At 40.9% G+C, this 21,372-nt stretch overlaps 1 long non-coding RNA gene across 1 annotated transcript in view; it reads left to right on the top strand.

Annotated features, from left to right (window-relative positions):
- The first annotated feature begins 325 nt into the window (after nt 1-325).
- The window catches only part of LOC120248048, a 95,162-nt gene continuing 74,115 nt past the window's right edge, over nt 326-21,372 (top strand). Inside the window, exon 1 of the long non-coding RNA XR_005532480.1 lies at nt 326-621. This is a non-coding gene — a long non-coding RNA (uncharacterized LOC120248048). The remainder of the gene's footprint in view (nt 622-21,372) is intronic.

Consider the following 21,372-nt stretch of genomic DNA (forward strand, 5'->3'; position numbering starts at 1 on the left):
AGATACTTCTGATTGCATTGAATACACAACAGCCATTTCCCCAGGTTGTTCTTGTCAATAGAGTTCTAATACATTCACGTGTGACTCTGTGCTTTAAGAAAGCAGGGCCCACTCTCAGTTGTGATTAATTTAAGGCAACCATGGTGGGTCTCCTCCCCTTGCTAACAATTGGCTTAGAAAAAGTCATGGTAACAATTATAGCCAATAAGATAGAAGGAGAGGTTTATGAGACGCATGGGGTGAGGCATGGGAAAGTGTTTCTCTTTATCAAGAAGTGTCAGTCTCACTTGGCCTTCACATCTTGTGTGACGATGCTATGGTCGGGGCTGTTGCCACCGTCTTTTAACCACAAAGAGATGAGGTTAGGACCCAAACCAACACCCTGAGGACAGCAGAGCAGAATTATGAAAAGAATCTAGCATTTGAGGTTGTTGAGCCACTAAATTAACCAACCCTGGACCTGCCATCTCTCAGACTATTCTTCCCTTGAGAAAATATCATCCTTTACTGTTTAAGCCAGTTTCGGGTAAGTGTTTTTTCCTTATGGCCAAAAATCTAAACAAGAGAGAAAGAGCCAACGTTGATCAGAAGATTACCAAACAAGCAAGGACTCCAGGCGAGGTGAGTCAATTAAATTCTTTACATGGTGAATAGTCCCATGTCTGATCATCTGTTTCACTAAAGATATCAGCCCGTCAAGCCCTCCAGCGAGCTATCCCTTTCCCTGAACTTTGTAAGGTGAATGTTGCCAAATTTAAACTCCACTTTGGAGAAGTCAGGAATCTTTTGAGGTGGATTTCAGCCCTAAGAACCCAGGATTTCTTCTAGGCTTCTGAAGTCACAACCTCTTTGGAAATCCCTTCCCCTCCGAATGGCTGTCATGGTCTGGGTTCCAGCATACTGTCCTTCCGGATCTTCACACTGTGGGGTGGGGAAGCCTGAGGAGGCCTGAGGGAGAAGTCCCCACTCCCACCACGGGTCCACCATGCTACTCTCTGCCCTATACTGTCAGCCGGTGACTTTATTTACATAAGCATACTTTCTTTTGGGAAGAAATTTTTCTCTTGCTTTCTATAAATTTCTTTTAAGTTGGTCTCTTTATTTAAAGGTTGTGTCACTACTGTACAGGAATGTGATGGTTTAAGACACTCCATCTGCAGTTTGAACTAACTCTGTGAGCTTGCCTCCATATAAAGTCTTTTCAGGTCATTCATTAGCTGCAAATGGGATCCATAAACTGTCTTTCCCAGGCAAACCTGAGGCAATGAATAATAGCTAATGTAAGACCAGGCAGGAAATGGGCTTTAGGTGGTAGGGTCTGACCTATTGATCTGACAAAAGTGGGCCCAGCTGCCATGATGGTGGTCAGTTATAAGCCTCCAGTTGGAGATGGCTCTCCTGGACGTGAAGAATGGAATCAGTACATCATACATCAAGCAAAGATATGCGCAGTCTTCTAAAGAGGCAAAAACAGCCCCCTGGGCAATAATCACATGTAAGCATTACAAGGCAAAATAAAGACCGGTCCCTCAGAGGATGTGCTGGTCATTCATGACCATGGATACGATAGGAGCTACGCCAAGTAGTCACTGTCTCTTGGGCAGCATTTGCAGCTTTGTATTTGTCCTATTTCACGAGGAGGGCAGAGGTAATCCAAGACAAAGCAGTTCTTGCTCTAGTTCTGAGTTTCAAAATTGAGTTCTTAAGTCTACAAAAGAGAGGGAAGTCTAAAAACCTGAAGGCTTTGATTTTTTTTTTTTTTTTTTTTTTTTTACCTTGCCAAGGCAGGCTTTGTTGGGAAAGAATTTCCACTGGCATTCCAAAATCTAGCTTTTTATATCAAGAGCAAAGGTAGAAAACTGATCACATAGAGCTTGCATGTCAAACCTAGAGTGGGGAGGAATGCATGCTGACCAAAGTACAGGTGTCTGGCTCATACAGAAAGAGGACAAAACCCCTCTCAAGACAGATGGAGTAGGGAGAGGGTGGAAAGAAGAGAGAACGGTTGCTGGTGCTGATCCTTACTCCTGACCACCACCTGATCCAACACATACTGGTAGATTCTAGACTCCCTCATTTGACATTTACTGAGTACCTGATGCTGTTCCAGGTGCTTGAGCTACACCCTTGAACAAAACAGAGATGGCTGTCCTCATGAAGCTTATAACCTAATTGGGGAAGACAGATGTAACCAATAAACATAATTATTCAGTGTAATCTGGTGATTAAAAAAAAAAAAGAAAGAAAGAAAAGGATGCAAAGCCTGAAAGCCTGGTTGAGATTCAAAGCCTGACTGGCTCAGAGCATGAGACTCTTGATCTCAGGGTGGTGAGTTTGAGCCCCAAATTGAGCGTAGAGATTACTTAGAAATAAATCTTAAAAAAAAAAAATTCAAAGCCTGAACTCTTAACCACTTCACTATAGTTTTCTGTTACAGATTTTTGACCATGGGAAATCTACAAAGAACCTGTTTTCATTAATGATTATAAGCAACTGAGTCCAGGCCTTTCCTGAGGCAAGGGAGGCACATGTGTAACAGGTCTTGAACATAATGAGAATCACCCATGAAAATATTTAAAGATGAGAAACAGGCCCCAGGGGAGGCCACAACTCAGCAGTGCATCCTGGAGCCTTAAATTTCTTCTGTGTTCTAAACTCTGCCTTTGGAAAAGGGAAAGACACCCACAAATTAAATCCAAAACATCTCACAAAATGGCCTGAAGGATGAGCAATGGCATGCATCTGGCCCCCAGGGGGCCAATCCTCAGACCAGAGCTCCACTCTGCAAGGTTTGGTCATTTGCAAATGTAAACCCACCACTGGCTTCTTCCCATCAGTCACTGCCCAGCATTGCAGGGGCTTCCCAAGTTTGTATTTTCTTGTCCTTTTTCTAAACTCACAACCAAGAAAATATTCAGTAAGTAAAATTACCCATGACATATAATCTTATCCACATTTCTTACAAAGGTTGTCTTTTCCAGACCTCAACGACTAGTTGAAGCCATCAGGAAGGGATTACTCTTGTTAGGAAATGTGTAAACAATTGATTATACAAGATTCTCATCTTAGCCTTGGCATTTGGCAGTCTCCCCATGTGTCTGAGGGTTCATGCACATGTGTGCATAGACACACAGAATGTAGAAAGAGCGATCAGTAGATAAATAGGCAAGTAGGTGATCATTTAAGGTATAAATGCAGAATTGAAATATAAAATTTCTTTGCCTCACCATTAAGCCTAAAAGGCTATCACACTGTAGGAGAGAATAAATGTCTATAGACATGTAGCAGAGGTCTTATTTCGGGAAGGTTGATCCATCCTCCACCCACAGATGGAGCACATGGTTCAGGTCTGACCAGTCACTTGAATTCCATTCCCCTGGCCATGATGATTGGCTGAGAAGGGGACCAACCTGGGCCAATCAGATTCTTTCCCAGGACTTGGGTTGACGTTATCTGGAAAAAGATCTGTTCTACCAGGGCTACTAAAGGGGTGAACTGCTTTGGCATATTTGTCTCCCCATATGGAGTCAGCCTGAGGATGAAGCCAGAAGAGGGATACAGTGTTCTCAGAAGTCACTTGAGTCCTTGGATATAACTGCTCCTGAAGCTAGATGGACTTCCCAGTGATGGGAATTAATACGTTTCCTTCTTTGCTTCAGAAAGTTAAACTGGGCTTTTGTCACTTGGAACCAAATCAATGCTAATAAAGAGAGGATTGTAAAACATAATGACCACTAATTGAGCATCTGCTGTGTGCTAGGCACAGTCCTAGGTGCTTTACATTCTGTGTCTCATGAATTCCTCCTACTAGTACTCTAAGTTGGTTGACGTTCTTGGATTTCAGAAAAGGAAAGTAAGGACCTAACCATAAGATTAAGTTGCCCACCCAAAGACCTATGGTTAGTAGGTAATTTGGAATAGTGGAAATTTGGACCCTTGGCACCAATGGTAGCACAGTTGGAAAAAGCTATCACAAGACCTTGAAAGTCACTTATTAGAGATTCTTTGATATTCACTTATTTGTCAGTGGGGATTAATATCTTATGACATAAAGAATATTAGCAAAATTGCAAATAAGTATTTACCATTGGCTCTTTTTTAAACTTTACGGAAATATAATTTGCATACCATACAATTCATCCACTTAAAGTGTATAATCAATGGTTTTTAGTACATTCATATATTTGTACAGTCATCACTACAGTCAGTTTCAGAAATGTTCATCACCTCAAAAGGAAAACCATATCCTTTGTCTATCATTCCCTTGTCTCCTTGATATCTCTCCAATGATGCCACCGCCCCATCACCCCCCCAGGCCTAAGCAAGCACTAATCTACTTTCCATCTCTGTAGATTTCTTTCTCTCTTTCTCTCTTTCCCTCTTTCCCTCTTCTTTCCCTCTTCTTTCCCTCTTCTTTCCCTCTTCTTTCCCTCTTCTTTCCCTCTTCTTTCCCTCTTCTTTCCCTCTTCTTTCCCNGTCTCCTTGATATCTCTCCAATGATGCCACCGCCCCATCACCCCCCCAGGCCTAAGCAAGCACTAATCTACTTTCCATCTCTGTAGATTTCTTTCCCTCTTTCCCTCTTTCCCTCTTTCCCTCTTTCCCTCTTTCCCTCTTTCCCTCTTTCCCTCTTTCCCTCTTTCCCTCTTCTTTCTCTCTTCCTTTCTCTTCCTTTCTCTTCCTTTCTCTTCCTTTCTCTTCCTTTCTCTTCCTTTCTCTTCCTTTCTCTTCCTTTCTCTTCCTTCCTTCCTTCCTTCATTATAGCTTGTTGTCAAGTTGGTTTCCATGTAACACCCAGTGCTCATCCCAACAAGTGCCCTCCTCTATGCCCATCACCCAATTTCCCCTCTCCCCCACCACCCATCAAACCTCAGTTCTCAGTATTTAAGTCTCTTTGGTTGCCTCCCTTCCTCTCCTTAACTAATTTTCCCCCTCCCCTCTCCCGTGGTCCTCTGTTAAGTTTCTCCTGTTCCACATATGAGTGAAACTCTGTAGATTTCTTTATTCTGTCTGGACTTGCATTTGAATGAAAGCATAGTATGTGATCTTTTAAGACTGCCTTTTTTTTAATTGAGTTATGTGACATTTGTTTTCTCATAAGGACTTGTAAGATTTATTCTCTTAACTACTTTCAAATATGCAATACAGTATTATTAACTACATCACCATGCTGTACATTATATCCCCAGAACTTATTTTATAACTGGCAGTTTCTACCTATTGACTCCATTCACTGGTTTCCTCCTATTCCCTGTCTCTGCCTCTGACAATCCCCAAAGATCTTGGTTTTTGTTTTGTTATTGTTTTGGATTTTTTTAGATGCCATATGTAAGCGAAATCATACAGTATTTTTGTATTTCTCTGATTTACTATACTTAGCATAATGTTCTCAAGGTTCATTCTTGCTGTTGCAAAATGGCATCATTTCTTTCATTTTTATGACTGAATAATATTCCATTGTATACCTATACCACATTTTTATCCACTCACCCATAAATGGACATGTAGGTTGTTTTCATATTTTGGATACTATAAATAATGCTACAGTGAACATGGGGGTGCTTATATTTTTTTCTTGTTAATATTTTCATTTTCTTTGGATGAATACCCAGAAATGGAATTGCTGCATTCTGTGATAGTTTTAATTTTAATTTTCTGAGGATTTCCATATTACTTTCCATAATGGCTGCACCAATTTATATTCCTACCAACAGGGCACAAGTGTTCCCTTTTCTCCACATTTTTGCTAACACTTAGTATTGTCTTTTTGATAACAACCATTCTATGAGGCTATAGGTATGAAGACATATGTCATTGTGGTTTTGATTTGCATTTCCCTGATGATGAGTAATGTATCTTTTCATGTGCCTTTTGGCTATCTGTATGTCTTCTTTGGAAAAAGGTCTATTCAGATCTTCTGCCCATTTTCAAATAAGATTTTTTTTTTTGCTATAGAGTTGTATGAGTTCTTTATATTTTTTACATTAGCCCTTTATCAAATATATAATTTTCAGATATTTTCCCCCATTTGGTAGGCAGCCTTTCATTGCGTTGATAGTCTCCTTTGCTGTGTAGAAGCATTTAGTTTGATGCTGCCACACCTATTTATGCCTGCTTTTGTTGCATTTTCTTTTGGTGTCAGATCAAAACAATATTCACCAAGACTAATGTCAGTGAGCTTAGCACCTATAATTTCTTCTGGAAGTTTTATGGTTTCAAGTTTTATATTCAAGTCTTTAATCCACTTTGATTAAATTTTGTGCATGGTGTAAAATACTGGTCCAGTTTCATTCTTTTCCATATGACTGTCCATTATTCCTAATATGGAGAGACCATCCTTTCCCCATTGTATATTCTTAGCTTCTTTGTTATAAATTAATCATACACATGTGGGTGTTTCTGGGCTCTATTCTGTTCCATTGATCTGTGTGCCTGTTTGATGTTTGTTTGTTTAAGAGAGAATGAGAGAGCACAATCATGTACACAAGAACAAGGGAAGGACAGAGAGAGGGAGAGAGAATCTTAATCAGTCTCTATGCCCAGTGTGGAGCCTTGACATGCGGCTCAAACCCATGAACTGTGAGATAATGACCTAATCCAAAATCAAGAGTCAGACACTTAATCACCTGAGCCACCAAGGTGCCACTATGCCTGTTTTATGTCAGTACCACATTCTTTTGATTATTCTAGCTTTGAAATATGGTTTTAAATCATGCCTCTAGCTTTGCTTTTTTTCAAAATGCTTTGGCTATTCAGGGTCTTTTGTGGTTCCGTACAAATTTTAAGATTGTTCTATTTCTGTGAAAAAAATGCCATTGAAATGCTGCTGGAACTGCATTGACTCTGTAGATTGCTTTGGGTATTATGGACATTTTAACAATAGTCTTCTAATTCATGGCACAGAATGTCTTCATATTTATTTTTGTGTCTTCTTCAGTTTCTTTCATCAGCATCTTATAGTTTTCAGTGTACAGGTCTTTCACCTCCTTGGTTAAATTTATTCCTAGGGAATAAATGGGAACTACTTTTGCTCCATCCCATAAATTTTGGTATATTGTATTTCCATTTCCATTTGTCTCAGGCATTTTTTTAAGATTTTTCTTTGACCCATTGGTTTTTCGTAGCATATTTTTTATTCTCCACATGTTTGTGAATTTTCTGTCTTCTTGTAATTGATTTCTAGTTTCATACTACTGTGGATAGAAAAGACACTTGATATTTCAATCTTCTTAAAGTTATTAACACTTGTTTTGTAGCCTAGCCTATCATGAAGCATATTCCATGTATATTTGAGAAGAATGTGTGTTTTCCTGATTTTGGATGGAATGTTCTTGTATATATTAAGTCCACCTGATCTAATGTGTCATTTAAGACCAATGTTTCCTTACTGATTTTCTGTCTAGAGGATCTATCCATTGATGAAAGTGGGACTAAACCCCTCTCCTATTTTATTCCTATTTCTTTCTTTACATCTATTAATATTTACTTTACATACTTAGTTACTCTATGTTGGGTGCATAAATACTTGCAAATGTTATGTCCTCTTATTAGATTGGCCTCTTTAACCTGACGTAATGCTCTTTTTTGGTCTCTTATTACAATCTGTGTCTTAATGTCTATTTTGTCTGATATAAGTATAGCTACCTCTGCTTTCTTTTGGTTTGTATTTGAGTGGAATATCTTTTTTTTAATGCCTTCACTTTCAGTATATGTGTGTCCTTACATATCATATGAGTCTCTTGTAGGTAGCATATAAATGGGTCTTGTTTTTTTAGCCATTCACCTAATCTATGTCTTTTGATTGGAGAATTTAGACCATATACATTTAAAGTAATTACTGCTAAGTATGTACTTATTGCCATTAAAAAAACTATTTTCTGTTTTCTTTCTTCTCCTCTTGCTTTCTTCCTTTCAGACCTGATTTTCTGTAGTGGTATGCTTAGGTTCCTTTTTCTTTCTCATTTTTTGTGTAATTATTGTGGGTTTTCACTTTTAGGCTACTATGAGGGTTATATAAAACAATTTGTACTTATTACAGGCTACTTTAAGTTGATAATAAGTTTGAATGCATTCTAAAGCTCTAAATTTTTATGCTCCCCTTCCCATGCTTTATATTTTTTATTTCACATTTTACATTTTAAAATCATGGTGTATCCCTTATCTAATTATTGTTTTTAGTTTTTACTACATTTGTCTTTTAGCCTCCATACTGGCTTTGTAAGTCATTAATTACCTTTACAGCATCAGTTATTCTAAGTCTTACTATGTATTTAACTTTATCAGTGATATTTATACTGTCATATTATGTTTTTCTATTAGTAATCAGCACCTTTCATTTCTACTTAAAGAAATACCTTTAACATTTCTTGTAAGGCTGATCGAGTGGGATGAATTTCTTTAGCTTTTACTTGTATGGAAAACCCTTTATCTCTCCTTCAATTCTGGATGACAACTTTTCCAAGCAGAGTATTTTTGGCTGGCAGAATTTTTCTTCCAGCACTTTGAATATATCATGCCATTCCCTCTAGCTTGCAGAGTTTCTGCTGAAAAATCTATGAGTTGTCTTCTGGGGATTTCCTTGTACATAACAAGTTGTTTTCCTCTTGATGCTTTTAATGTTCTTTTCTTGTCTTTAACTTAACATTATTATTACGTGACCTGCTATGGGTCTCCTAGGTGTAATACTTTGGGACTTCTGGACCTGGGTGACTATTTCCCTCCCTAAGATAGGGAAGTTTTCAGTCATTAGTTCTTCAAATAAATTTTCTGCCCTTTTCTCTTTTTTCTTTTTCTCTCCTTTTGGGAGCCCTACTATGTGAATGTTGGTCTGCTTGATGTTGTCCTACAAACTCCTTAAGCTATTTTCTTTTTTTTTTTTTATTCTTTTCACTTTTTGCAGCTCTGTTTGTGTTAGTGCTAGTGCCTGTCTTTGAATTTACTGACTCTCTCTTCTACTTCATCCAGTCTACTTCCAAACCTCTTCACTGTATTTTTCAGTTCAACTCTGAAAAATTGTATTTTCAACTTTTAACTTCTATTTGGTAACTTCCTATATTTTCTGTCTGTTGAAGTTTTCACTGTGTTTATCCATCCTTCTCCCAAGTACGGTAAGCACCATTATGTCCATTATCTCAAACTCTCTATTAGGTAACTCATATACCTCCATTTCATCAAGGACTAGTTCTGATGTTTTATCTTGTTCTTTTGTTTGTAACATATTCCTGTTTCTTCATTTTTCATTACTCTGTTGGTGTCTATGCATTAGATAAAATAGCCACCTCTCCCAGTCATAAAAGAGTGGCCTCAGGTAGGAAATGAATCTTCTTGTTCAAGCTTCCCCGAGCTCGATTGTCTCTCAAACCTTTGTGATTGCTGAACCAGCCTATTTTAGTTTTAGTGACTGCCAGTCATTGAGAGTGTGCCATGACCCATTAGTGTCCCAAAGAGGAAGATCTCAGTCAGCACCTAGGATCAGTCTGATTAGAAGCCAGATTCTCAGGCAGCAGCTTTTAAAGTATGCAAACATGCACAGTCCTATGGGACCTCAAGTTTAAGTCCCACTAGCCACCATAGCTAGGCAATTTAGAGGCGTCCCCTGTGTGGCTACTGCAATAAATCAGGGCACCAAATGAGTGTACCAGGACTTTAGATAAGCTAATAAAGCTCTTTAACAGAGCTGTGGTGGTGGCAGACACAAAAATCAGGCAGCCAGACATCAATCAGTACAGGTACCTTTCTGGGAGATACCAGTGAGCTGAGGTGAGACAGAGTGCGAGCACGAAGATGATGTTCACTGGCCTCTGTCCCTGAGAGCACCTCAGTAGGCTGCTAGATGTGTGCCAAACTAGATGCCTGCCCCTCAGGTTGATGCTCCAAGATAAGCAGATAAGTCTCTTTCAGAGAAAGACTGGGCACATGTTTCAGTCTAATATTTATGCAGTGCCCTCAGGATAGTGGCTGACCAAAGTAATCTCTCCGATTGTTTCAATCTCCATGGGACCCAGGAAGACCAGCTTTCCTGGCCACCATAGCCAGGCAATCCAGGAGTGGCCCTGGGCATCAGCCACAAAATCCAAGGCACTAGACACTTTAAATGCTCCTCTCTGGAAGATATTGGTGCTCTGGAGTATGGCAGAGGGAGAGCAGAAAGATAGCACCTACCCTCCAAAGTCCCTGGAAAGGATTACAGTCAGCCCTTAGATATGTTTAATTAGAAGTCTGCCCTTCAGGCCATAGCTACGAAGATAAGCTAATAGGTCTTTTTCACAGAAAGCCTGGGCTCCTTGGACTGTTGACTCTTGCTGTGTCCTGGGGATAGTAAGTGGTTAACCAAACTTTCTTTATTCTTTTGGTCCCTTGGGATTCACAAGTTTAAGCCCCACAGGCTCCCAGAGTCCGTGATCTAGAGATGTCCATTAGGCAGCAGCCACAAAATTCAGGGTCCCTGACAGGACTACAGGCTCCTTCCTGTGAGAGGCCAGTGAACTAAAAAGAGGCAAAAGGAAAGTACAAAAGTGATGTCCATTGGCCTCTGTCCTGAGAATATTTCACTGGGCCCCTAGATGTATGTTAAATTAGATGCTTATTCCTGAGGCAGACACTTTAAGATCAGCAAATCATCCCCTTCCACAGAAAGTCTGGGTGCTTTTCAACTAGTTGCCTCTACACTGGGTCCTGGAATGGGTATATCTGAGTGTGGAAGAGCTTTAAGAGCCTTTTCTCATTCACTGTAGCCTTCTGGGTCTCATAGATAGGGGCCCCGTTGGCTTTCAGAGCTAGATGTTTTGGGGACTCATCTCTCAGGTGCAGATCTTAAAAGTTGGGATGTCCAATAAGGACTTCAAAGCCTACATTCCTCGGGGAGAAGCTCCAGTTTTTGAGTCCATTCCTCATTGTAGGTCACCTTGCCACAGGTTGGGTTTATGGTAAAAATATGTCTCAGCCTTTCCTGCCTGCTTTGATGTTTTTGTTTGTTTATTTGTCTGATAAATTAGTCACTCTGCTAGTTTTGGGTGTTTTTATTTTTTCAGAGGTAATTGTTCCATATGTAGCTGTAGATTCAGTGTATCTGTGGAAGGAGATGAATTCAGGATCTTCCTACATTGGTATCTTGAATCAGAATCCATGACTGCCTTCTTTGTTTTAGTATAATCTTTCTAAGGTTTATCCATGTTGTAATATGTATCAATACTTCATTTCTTTTTCTTTTTTAAATATTTATTTATTTTTCAGAGAGAGAGAAACACAGTGTGAGCAGGGGAGGGGCAGAGAGAGAGAGGCAGACACAGAATCAAAGCAGGCTCCAGGCTCTGAGCTATCAGCACAGAGCCCAATGCAGGGCTTGAACCCACAAACCACAAGATCATGACCTGAGTTGAAGTCAAACATTTAACCTACAGAGCCACCCAGGCACCCCTCATTTCCTTTTATTTTACCAGTAATTCTTGGCCTCTTTTGATATCCTTTTTGATTCCTTTAAGAATCCCCTGAAAGCTGAGACTCTTTCCCTACAAGCATACATATGTGACAGTTTCTAAGGATTCCTGGATCCCATGAATCCCATCCATGGAACCCAGTATAAACATAAGTATTCATTACCAAAAGTCAGACATAACTTTAAATGGCACTTCTTTGCAGTGGGGTGTCTCTCCTATTCACATGTAACTCTGACCAAAATAGGCCCCACTGAGCAGTATTCTGTAAGGAGACCACTGTCCTGGGAACCTACTCCAAGCAGAATAGAACTGCAATACTCAAATAGACTCACTGGGTGCATGCCACCCTCACTAACAACAGCTGCAGGGATTCTCTCAGGACTTTATGAAGATACAAAAGGATTAAATGAGAATGACTAAACAGCATGAAATAACAACTATGTGCAGTTTACTATATAGTAAACTTTATAGTAAACATGCACAGTATGTTTATATAATAGGCTATAAATGCTATACAGAGGGCCTGGTAAGAGTTTCCAATTCCTCCTTGCTAGATACTGGTGAAATCTTATCAAGTGTGGCTGAGAATATAGTCTGTTGTCTGGACAAGTCAAGGTTATGATGCTCCTCTTAGTTTCCCACATTGTCCCCCCAACCTAATAATCTGTACTTGGAGTGTGGCTTCCTCCTAGCTGGACCCTCAATAACCACGGAAGAAGCCTTCTTATCCAGTAGTTAGGATGGAGACTCATCAGATAATTGGAAATATAGGTTTGAGATGAGATATCATATAGGGATGCCTAGGTACTCAGTCGGTAAAGTGTCTGACTCTTGATTTCAGCTCAGGTCATGATCTCACAGTTCATGAGATTGAGCCCTGCATCAGGCTCTGCACTGACAGGTGGAGTCCACTTGGGATTCTCTCCCTCCCTCTCTGCCCCTCCTCTGCTCATGTGGGTATTCTCTTTCTCTAAAATAAATATTTTTAAAAATGAGATATCCTTTTGACATTATATTATCTTTAGCTAACACAAAGGATACACATGTATATTTAACATTTTATGTTTACTTATAGCATGTACTAGGTTCAGATAAGCATATGAAATTACTGACATGCAACTGTTTCTGACATTCAAAATAGAGCTTTCATAGGACACAACCTAAAAAAGGTATTCATTTGAATCTAGGCCTTCTGATCAGCATTCCAAACCACTTTTTTTGTTGTAGTTGTTATAAGCTACACCTATATATATCCTCTACAATTTTTGTTTGTGTTTGATTGAAGTAGACCTAAACTTAAAGGCATTTGTTCTGGAATCTAAATACAGAATATATTTCTAGTTGTTGTTTCTCTCTCTCTCTCTCTCTCTCTCTAATCCCTTATAGTTGTCTTGCCTGTACAGCTATTGCCCATAATCTGATAACAGCCTTTTCTCTACGGACTGACTTTTGTTAAATCTTTCCAAGCCTCCAGGTATTGTCTGAAGCAAATACCTAGGACTAGTTTCAGGCAGAATCCTAAATCTGGTCCAAGCTATCTTTAGTACATTTCCTCCCACTTACCTCATTCGCCTTTGGGTGAATTCTGATTCAAGATAGTAATGTAGGAAAATCCTGAATTCACCTCCTTCCACAGATACACTGAATCTACAGCTACATATGGAACAATTTACTCTAAAAAATAAAATAAAAACACCCAAAACTAGAAGAGTGACTCATGCATCAGGCCCCCACTGGTCAGACCCATCTCAGATGGATTTGCTGAGACCCACCTTCTGAGGATAGGATGTGAGCCTCACATGGCTCTCCTGCCTTCCTCTCCAATCTCTGGGGGCTCTGAGCTATTGTCACTCTAAATTTGTTTACAAGTGTTAGGATATGCTTGCTTCTTTCCAGTGTCACTGCCACTTTGGTCCAATCCACCATTGACTTCCACTTGGTTCTGCAGAAGCACCCTACCTATTTCCTGGAATCCTCTCTGACTCAATCCAGTATTTATTTTTTCACAAAGCAGTCACAGTGGGTCTTTCTGAAGTACAAATCTGATCATGATGCTCTCCTTTTGAAGGTTTTCATTGGCTTCCCATTCTCTTAGAATAGAAACCAAATTTGTCAATGGCATCTTGAGGTCTTTTAGGACCTGGCCTTGCCTACCTTTCCATGTCTTTGTGCTTCACCACTCTTCCCTTGCTATCTGTGTTCCAAGAATTTTGTCTTCTTTCAATTCCTCATGCACTCTATGCTCTCCTCTGCCTCCAGATCTTCTGTTCCTTCCTGGGATATCATCAGCTTTGTCACGCAGTTGCAGCTAGAGAGCCCTTCTCTGATCCCATGCGTGGTTTAAAATCCCAGAGTACCCTGCTGCACAGTTTTTTGGATGTTCTTCAGACTTTAAGTTCCTAGTCCAACATCTGACATAGTCAATAGACTTTAAGATACGTGGGGAGAGGAACTGTGTTTGTTGTGATCATTGCTGTATCCCCAATACAATATCTGTCACTCAATAATGTTAACAAATATATGTTGAATCAATGAATATATGGCACCCTTCTCAGAGTAGTTATCTCTGAGTGAAAACACTGAGTAGCATGAAACCTTTTAACCTCAAAGCACTCAAGTAGGTGACCAAGTAGGCTACTTGGTGGCCAAGTAGGCCAGTTGTTAAGGTACTTATGGGCAGAGTAGCCTTTTTAATGTGTCTACTGGATTACATCACGTTGGGAACTAATTTCCTATAGGCTACCAAGAATGCATTTTTAAATCATCTCTTCCTAGTTCATATTCCATTATATTTATTTCTCAGAATTATCTTGAGTCCTGGATTCATTCTCTGGAGAAGGCTCTGGGGATCCCATAATTTAACTGCTTTTATATTTGCCACCTATAGGGCACATTGAAAATAAGATAATGTGGTAGGAGTGCCTGGACGGCTGAGTCAGTTAAGTATCCAACTCTTTTTGTTAATTTGTTTTTGTCTTTGTATCCAACTCTTGATTTCAGCCCAGGTTATGATCCCAGTGTCATGAGATGGAGCCTCACATCAGGCTCTCTGCTGGGCATGGAGCCTGCTTGAGATTCTCTCTCTCCCTCCCTCTCCTTCTGTCCCTCCCCCACTCTTGTGTGGACAGACCTTCGCTCTCAATAAATAAATAAAAAAAGTAAAAGTAAGTAAGTAAGTAAATAAGTGGCAAAAACACTGCCGTGGAGAAACCTCTCAGTCTGCCATTGATTATAGCCACAGAGTGACTTTAGTGGATTTTTATTTGGATCTCTTGCTTTTTCATGAGTGTGGGAACCACCACCTTTTGTTCAAAGGGGCCCTTAGAACCTGGGCTGCAGAGACTCTGGAAGCAACTTGCAGTCTGGACCTGTTGTGTAGGCTCACTTGGTTCTTGCCTGCACATACAGCTGCAAACCTCCCCGTACTGCCTCTCTCCCCACCTTCACACCCCTAGAAGAGGTAAAAGGCTAAAGGCTAAAAAAGAAGGCTAAAAAATGTCCATCTCCGATCTCCAGAAAAGTAACCTTCCGTTTCAGTTCTTGGTGATTATATGTGAATTTTCTTCCTTCCTTTTTACTTCCTGGTATTACTGAAGCCTGCACCCAATTCCCTTCTGTCACTCTGGCCAACTACTTTCCAGTCTCCTAAGAGCACAGCACACTGGGAAGGGTAACAGAGCATTGGTCTTCCACAGATGGCCTTTCAGTCTCCTCAGTGTCATTCCTGTCGGCTCTAACCTTCTGCTCTGACACTATGTGAGACTGTGTCTTTAAGTGAGGAAGAAACTCACAAAAGAAGTATAACCTTGTCTTTGAGGTGATTGTTCAAATGAGCCTGCTTTGGTACACTGAAGACATTTTCCACTTCATTTTCCATTTTAGGCCTCATCAGTAACTTCCTGTATCTCCTTTTAAACAGACATCTTTGGCCAGAGAGGAGAATCTGGTAATTTAAAAATAGCCAGATATCTGGTGATATTTCAAAGGCATAATGGAGAACTGTGACACATTGCTGTGTTGTTGGGCTCAGTTTATGTCTTCCATCTTCCTCAGGAAGACAGAAGAATTAGTCTGGTTTATGATGAGTTTTGTGTATGTTTATTGGAAAATGTTCTGCTTCGAAGAGACCTTTCACCTTTAGCCAAATGCACACTTCAGAGAAGATCCTCTGCATAGACCCGTGTGTGCTTGCGATGTGGCACGTTTCAGACACAGCAGTTTCACGCATTCCCAGATGCCAGGCTGAAGGCAATATATTGTCTGTTGGCTTCAGTCAACCCTGGGCTATTCATCACTTTCTCTTGATGATACACCCAGCCATGCTCCTGGGTTTAGAAAATCAAAGTGCTGAAAGCATAAGGGCATATTATCTGGAGTGCACCGACAGAAGCTCAGCTCTGATTGGGGCTATTGTTTAGGTTTATGACAGGTTCCTCACAAACCATTAGGTTTAGAGTTTAGTGTGTGTGAGACGCATCTGAGGCTTCTTGCACCAGACCAAACGAGACCAGACACACACATATTTCATGCAGTAACCACAAAAACATTCCTATCTTTTAAATAGAAGAAGCCAACCTATTGTAACCTCCTCTGCAAACACTCATTTTATTTATTCATTCTCCTTTGATGCTTGGCACTTAACCTGAATGGTTGTTTTATTTTTGTGTGTTCAGTTTGACAAAATAGGAAGCAGAGAGCATCATTTGATTTCAAATCTCTTTTCCTGAGTAGATATTTTAGATACAAAACAACAGTTAAACCTTATTTGTTTGGGATGTGTAAGCAGGTAATTTGATGCACTTAGGGATTCCCCCCCCGCCCTTACTCTTCCCTGTCAGCATCTGTGCTTGTCGAACGGTGTCTCTGGAGATCCATTAACTTAGCCATTAGATCAAGCAGGCACCCATGGTTTATGAATAGTAAGCAAGACCACGCAGGAAAAAACAAAACAATGGTGAGCAAGAACGTGAGGGTGGGGTGGGATGCATTGATCAGACTAGAACAGGGCAGCCTGGCCAGGGAAGACACAGCCACCCTGTAGGTGTGGCTGGAGTATCCACCCCAGGATGGCTGGGTCTGCTGGGGCCACTAATTATTTTGCAGTCAGAAAGTGCTTGATGAAAGGCTTAAAGGAGAAATTCAATGCAGTTTCCTTTTATCTGCCTCTCCAATTGATGTCTATACAGAGCAAGCAGGGCTCCTCAAACACGCCAGCCTGTTTCAGATACACAAGATTAAGTAGCTAGTGACATTCAAGACCAATCGGCCCACCCAGGAGGACTGAAGCCAGCGGAAAAGCTGTCAGATTTCTCCTTTTCTCCATTAATCTTAAAGCTTTTCAGTGGTGCCAGGTCGCATCTCCATCAGACAAGCTGGGAAGAGTGTCCAGCAACTTTCCACACCCCCCACCCCTGCACCCAGAAGAGTAACCCCTTCACTGCTGAACTGGTCTCTCAGGACTCAGGGCTTTCTCTTCTGGTCAGAAAGAGATCCTTACTGGCCCCATGGCCTCACAACCCTGGGGGAAGTAGAAGCGATGGTGGACTCCTTCCTTCTGCGTGCACAGCTGGTCTACTCCCCAGAGGCTGTAACACACAGGTGTCAGAGGAGCTGTCCTGGAGGAGACAGCTTTTTAGAGGTAACTGGGAGGACCAAGGAAACGGGTGTCCCTCTAGCAGTCCACGCTTTACTACACCACATGGCTGCTGGGATGGTGGAGAGGGGCAGCCAAGGGGAAAGATGAGAGCAAAGCAGAAGAAAAATGGTGCAAATAAAGAGAAATGAGGTCTGGATTCGTAACACTCCTTTTCCCATGCCTCACTACCAATCTCTTGGGAAGCAGGTCACAAACTGGACAAGAAGTCACCAGGAACAAGCAAAGAAACCTGTCTGCCAGCTTGAATAGAAGCTCTTGCTGAGTCAGGGTTTCCAAAAGCTGAAAGGGAAGGCTCCCTGAGCACAGTGGCCTGGGTGATGCCTCTGGATCCCAGAGCCCTAGTATTGCCTTTGAAGATAGGACGCAGGGAACTGCTGGCGGGAAGGGGCCAGGGTCTTTTCCTCCTTCCTCTGTACCCCTGAGAGCTCTTTCTGGGGTGTTTATCTCCCAGTCAGTCCCAGTCTGCCCCAACAATGGTGTTTGAGAAAGCTGTGGGCCCAGTTCCTTCAGCTAGGGGTGATGTATGCCAGCAGGTAGAGACTGATCCTGCTCAAAAACTAAACTCTGGCCTCCACTAAAATCTTCCACAGCTCATATAGTTTTAACACACACACACACACACACACACACACACACACACACACACACAGTCTTGGTCTCAAAAACCCCATTCTTGAGCAGCATAGATCACTCTCTGGATGGGTTATCTTGTTCCCATTAGTAGGTGTGTGCTTCCCACAGCTCCTACCCCACACCAGATGGCTGCTGGCAGCAAGGGCTCAGCCTCTTTCCCAAGTGTAGGGATTATAAAATAAACCTCTGGATGACTTGCTTTAGGGCAACTTTCTGCACAGACCCTGGATGCATTTAAATAACTTTTGTTACATCAAAGAAGTCACTCTATCAGTCCTGAGGAACCAGGCCATCACCCAAAGTTAATAGCATCTCTTAATTAGATTAAAATGTTAATGAGCATAAGGCCATGCTAAAATAGACTTGTCTTATCAGTCTCACCTAAACCGGGTAGAACAGATGTGCCATTGTTGCACGTATTAATATCTCTTCTCAAAGGAATATCATCCTCCAAGGAAACAAATGATAGGTGTAATTATAGCTAGGCATAATAGCATATATATTGAACACTGCCTTTGTCGGCATCATACAAATGCATTTATCCTAATTGACCATGATTAAATACTTTGATAAAAAAAAAAAAAACACCCACCAATAAAAAGTGCCCAACACAGGACCATACATGGAGTTGATACTAAATAATTTTTAAATTTATTATGTGCATGTTCTAACTAATGCATTCGGTATACAAAGCACTTAGGTATTTGTATGGAATGTAAATTTCTAGCAACAGCATGATCCAACCTCTACTATTACAGTTAAGAAAAAGATAAGGACTCCCACGAAGGGAACTTAAGCCGCTGAAGGCAGGTGTTTTGTCTAGGAATGTAACAAACAGAGGCTTTGTGTGATCAGACTTTCTCAAGGAAGGGCTAGCACTCAAGATCGTAATCACCCTGTATGGCCTGGGTCCGGCCTGGGTGGCTAGACCAGCAGCTTGTGCTTCTCACTGTCCCTCCTTGGCACCTGCCAAACTCGAAGGAAACAGTAGGTGCTGTATAGGGAACTGGCGAATGAATTGGAGAGTCCAGGAAGGTAGCAGGCTGCCGGTGGCCACCATGATAGATCCTTATGAGCAGCCTCTACAGCTTTCCTCTCTTCCTTTAAAGCCGTCGGCACATTTACAGTCCTGTACAAATTCAGAATTGGGTGAGCACCATGGGGAGAGGAAGGGGAGACGAGTCACTTCTTAGCTGGTCCTACCTGGGGGAGATGAAGGGCCTAAAGTCTGCCATGTTTAGAGCTTCTGGCACAGGACACCTCATACACTGTGCTGGGAGAATTGCCTCCTAACCATAGAGAGAAAAAAGCTAAACTTGGCTGCTCTCTTCTACAGTCTCCTTCCTTGTCTGGGCCCACCTGGAGAGGCTGAGGGCTTGACTGGTGAGATACAGCACTCCTTTGAGAAGTTTTCTGAGCCTCCAAGGCATGGAGCCAGTCACACACCACCCACCACTGGCTCTGTGGACATTATCAGGCCCCTAGGAAACTGGAAAAACAAGATTTGCCTTGGAATTTACTGTCATAAACTAGCTTCCTCCCCCCCCCTCCCCCACCACATCTCCTATTAAGGCCAACCAGGTCTAGGTAAAAACAAACTATATCTTCATTTCTTCAAAGACCGGTTTTTTAAAAATATTTTTTAAGTAATTTCTACACCCAACATGGGGCTCAAACTCACAACCCTGACATCAAGAGCCTCATGCCCTTCCAACTGAGCCAGCCAGGAGCCCCAGGAAGACTATCTTCTGACAGATGGAAGCAATTCTCAATGTTGGACTCCAGCGCCGCCTCCCTTTCTTTTCTGTGTAATCTTCTGGAGCAAAACCATAACTGAGCATAAGAAGCATGGTCATACTTTATAAAAGATATTCTTATGGGAAGGGAGGTGGGGAGAGAAGAGAAGAAAACAAACCACAAGAGCCTCTTAATGATAGAGAACAAACTATGGGTTGACAGAGGAGGTGAGTGGGAGATGAGCTAGATGGGTGATGGGCATTAAGGAGGGCACTTGTTGTGACTAGCACTGGGTATTGTATGTAAGTGATGAATCACTGAATTCTACTCCTCAAACCAATATTGCACTGCATGTTAACTAAAATTTAAATTTAGAAAAAGGAAAACAATTTTCTTTGATTATTCAATATAGAATTGGTACATTGTATTCATGTGGATTTAAGATCAGTGAATCCATTTTCTAGATTTCTCAGTGAATCCCAAATAAATTTGTAATCTATTTTCTCTTCCATTATAGAAAGAGAAAAGAGTTGCAGGTGATTTAGGTTTGGAAATAAATGGTGGGAAACCCCAGCAGCACTTGCTTGAGAGGAAACTGGACCTTGTTGAAAGTTCTGCCTCTACTCCATCCCACCCTGTTCTTTTTTTTTTTTTCTTTTCTTTTTTGATTGAGATGTAATTGACCTACAACTTTACGGTAGCTGCAGGTGTACATAATGACTTGATATTTGTATATACTGCTAAATGATCATCATAAATCTAAGATCCATCACCATATCTAGTTACAATGATTTACTTTTTGTCATGAGAATTTTTAAGATCTCCCAGCAACCATTTTTTTTAATGTTTGTTTATTTTTGAGAGAGAATATAAATGGGAGAGGGACAGAAAGAGGGAGACACAGAATCTAAAGCAGGCTCCAGGCTCTGAACTGTACGCAACTTTTAAATATACAATAGTATATATTTTTAAGTAAGCTCTACACTCAACATGGTGCTTGAACTTACAACCCCAAGATCAATGGCTCCATTGACTGAGCCATCCAGGTTCCCCTAGGATGGAGTATTAACTATAATCTCCATGCTGTACATTATATCCCTAGAAGTTATTTTATAATTGGAAGTTTGTACCTTTTGACCCCCTTCACTTGTTTTGCCCACCCCTACCCCTTGCCTCTGGCAATGACAATCTGCTCTCTGCTTCTATGAGTTTGGGTTTTTCAGGAATTTTTGTTTTTGTTTTGGATTCTACATATAAGTGAGATCATACACTTTCTCTGTCTGACTTATTTCACTTAATATAATGCCCTCAAGCCCATCCATGTTGTCCTAAATGACACAATTTCATTATTTTTTGTGGTTGAATAATATTTGATTTTATACATCTATATATAATTGGTAATAATGCAACAAACACAAAAATGCATATAGCTTTTCAAGTCAGTGTTTTCATTTGCTTTGGATAAATCCCCAGAAATAGAATTGCTGGATCATGGAGTAGTTCTATTAAATTTTTAGGGACTTCCACATTGTTTTCCATAATGGCTGCACCAATTTACATGCCTGCCAACAGTGCACAAGGACTCCTTTTCCTCCACATTCTTGCCAACAATTATCTTTTGTCTTTTTTTTAAATGTTTATTTATTTATTTACAAAGCAAGAGAGAGCATGAGAAGGGGAGGGGCAGAGAGATCGCAAGCAGGTTCTTAGCTGCCTGTGCAGAGCTGATGTGGGGCTCCATCCATGAGCTGTGAGATCATGACTTGAGCTGAAATCAAGAGTCAGGCACCCAACCGACTGAGCCATCCAGATGCCCTTCTTGTCTTTTTTATAATAGCCAGTCTAACAGGTATGAGGTGATAGGTGGTTTTGATTTGCATTTTCCTCATAAGTATTGATGTTGAGCAGCTT

This window comes from Hyaena hyaena, unplaced genomic scaffold (assembly GCF_003009895.1).
Source record: "Hyaena hyaena isolate Hyena2069 unplaced genomic scaffold, ASM300989v1 scaffold_564, whole genome shotgun sequence".
In the NCBI taxonomy this organism is placed as follows: domain Eukaryota; kingdom Metazoa; phylum Chordata; class Mammalia; order Carnivora; family Hyaenidae; genus Hyaena; species Hyaena hyaena.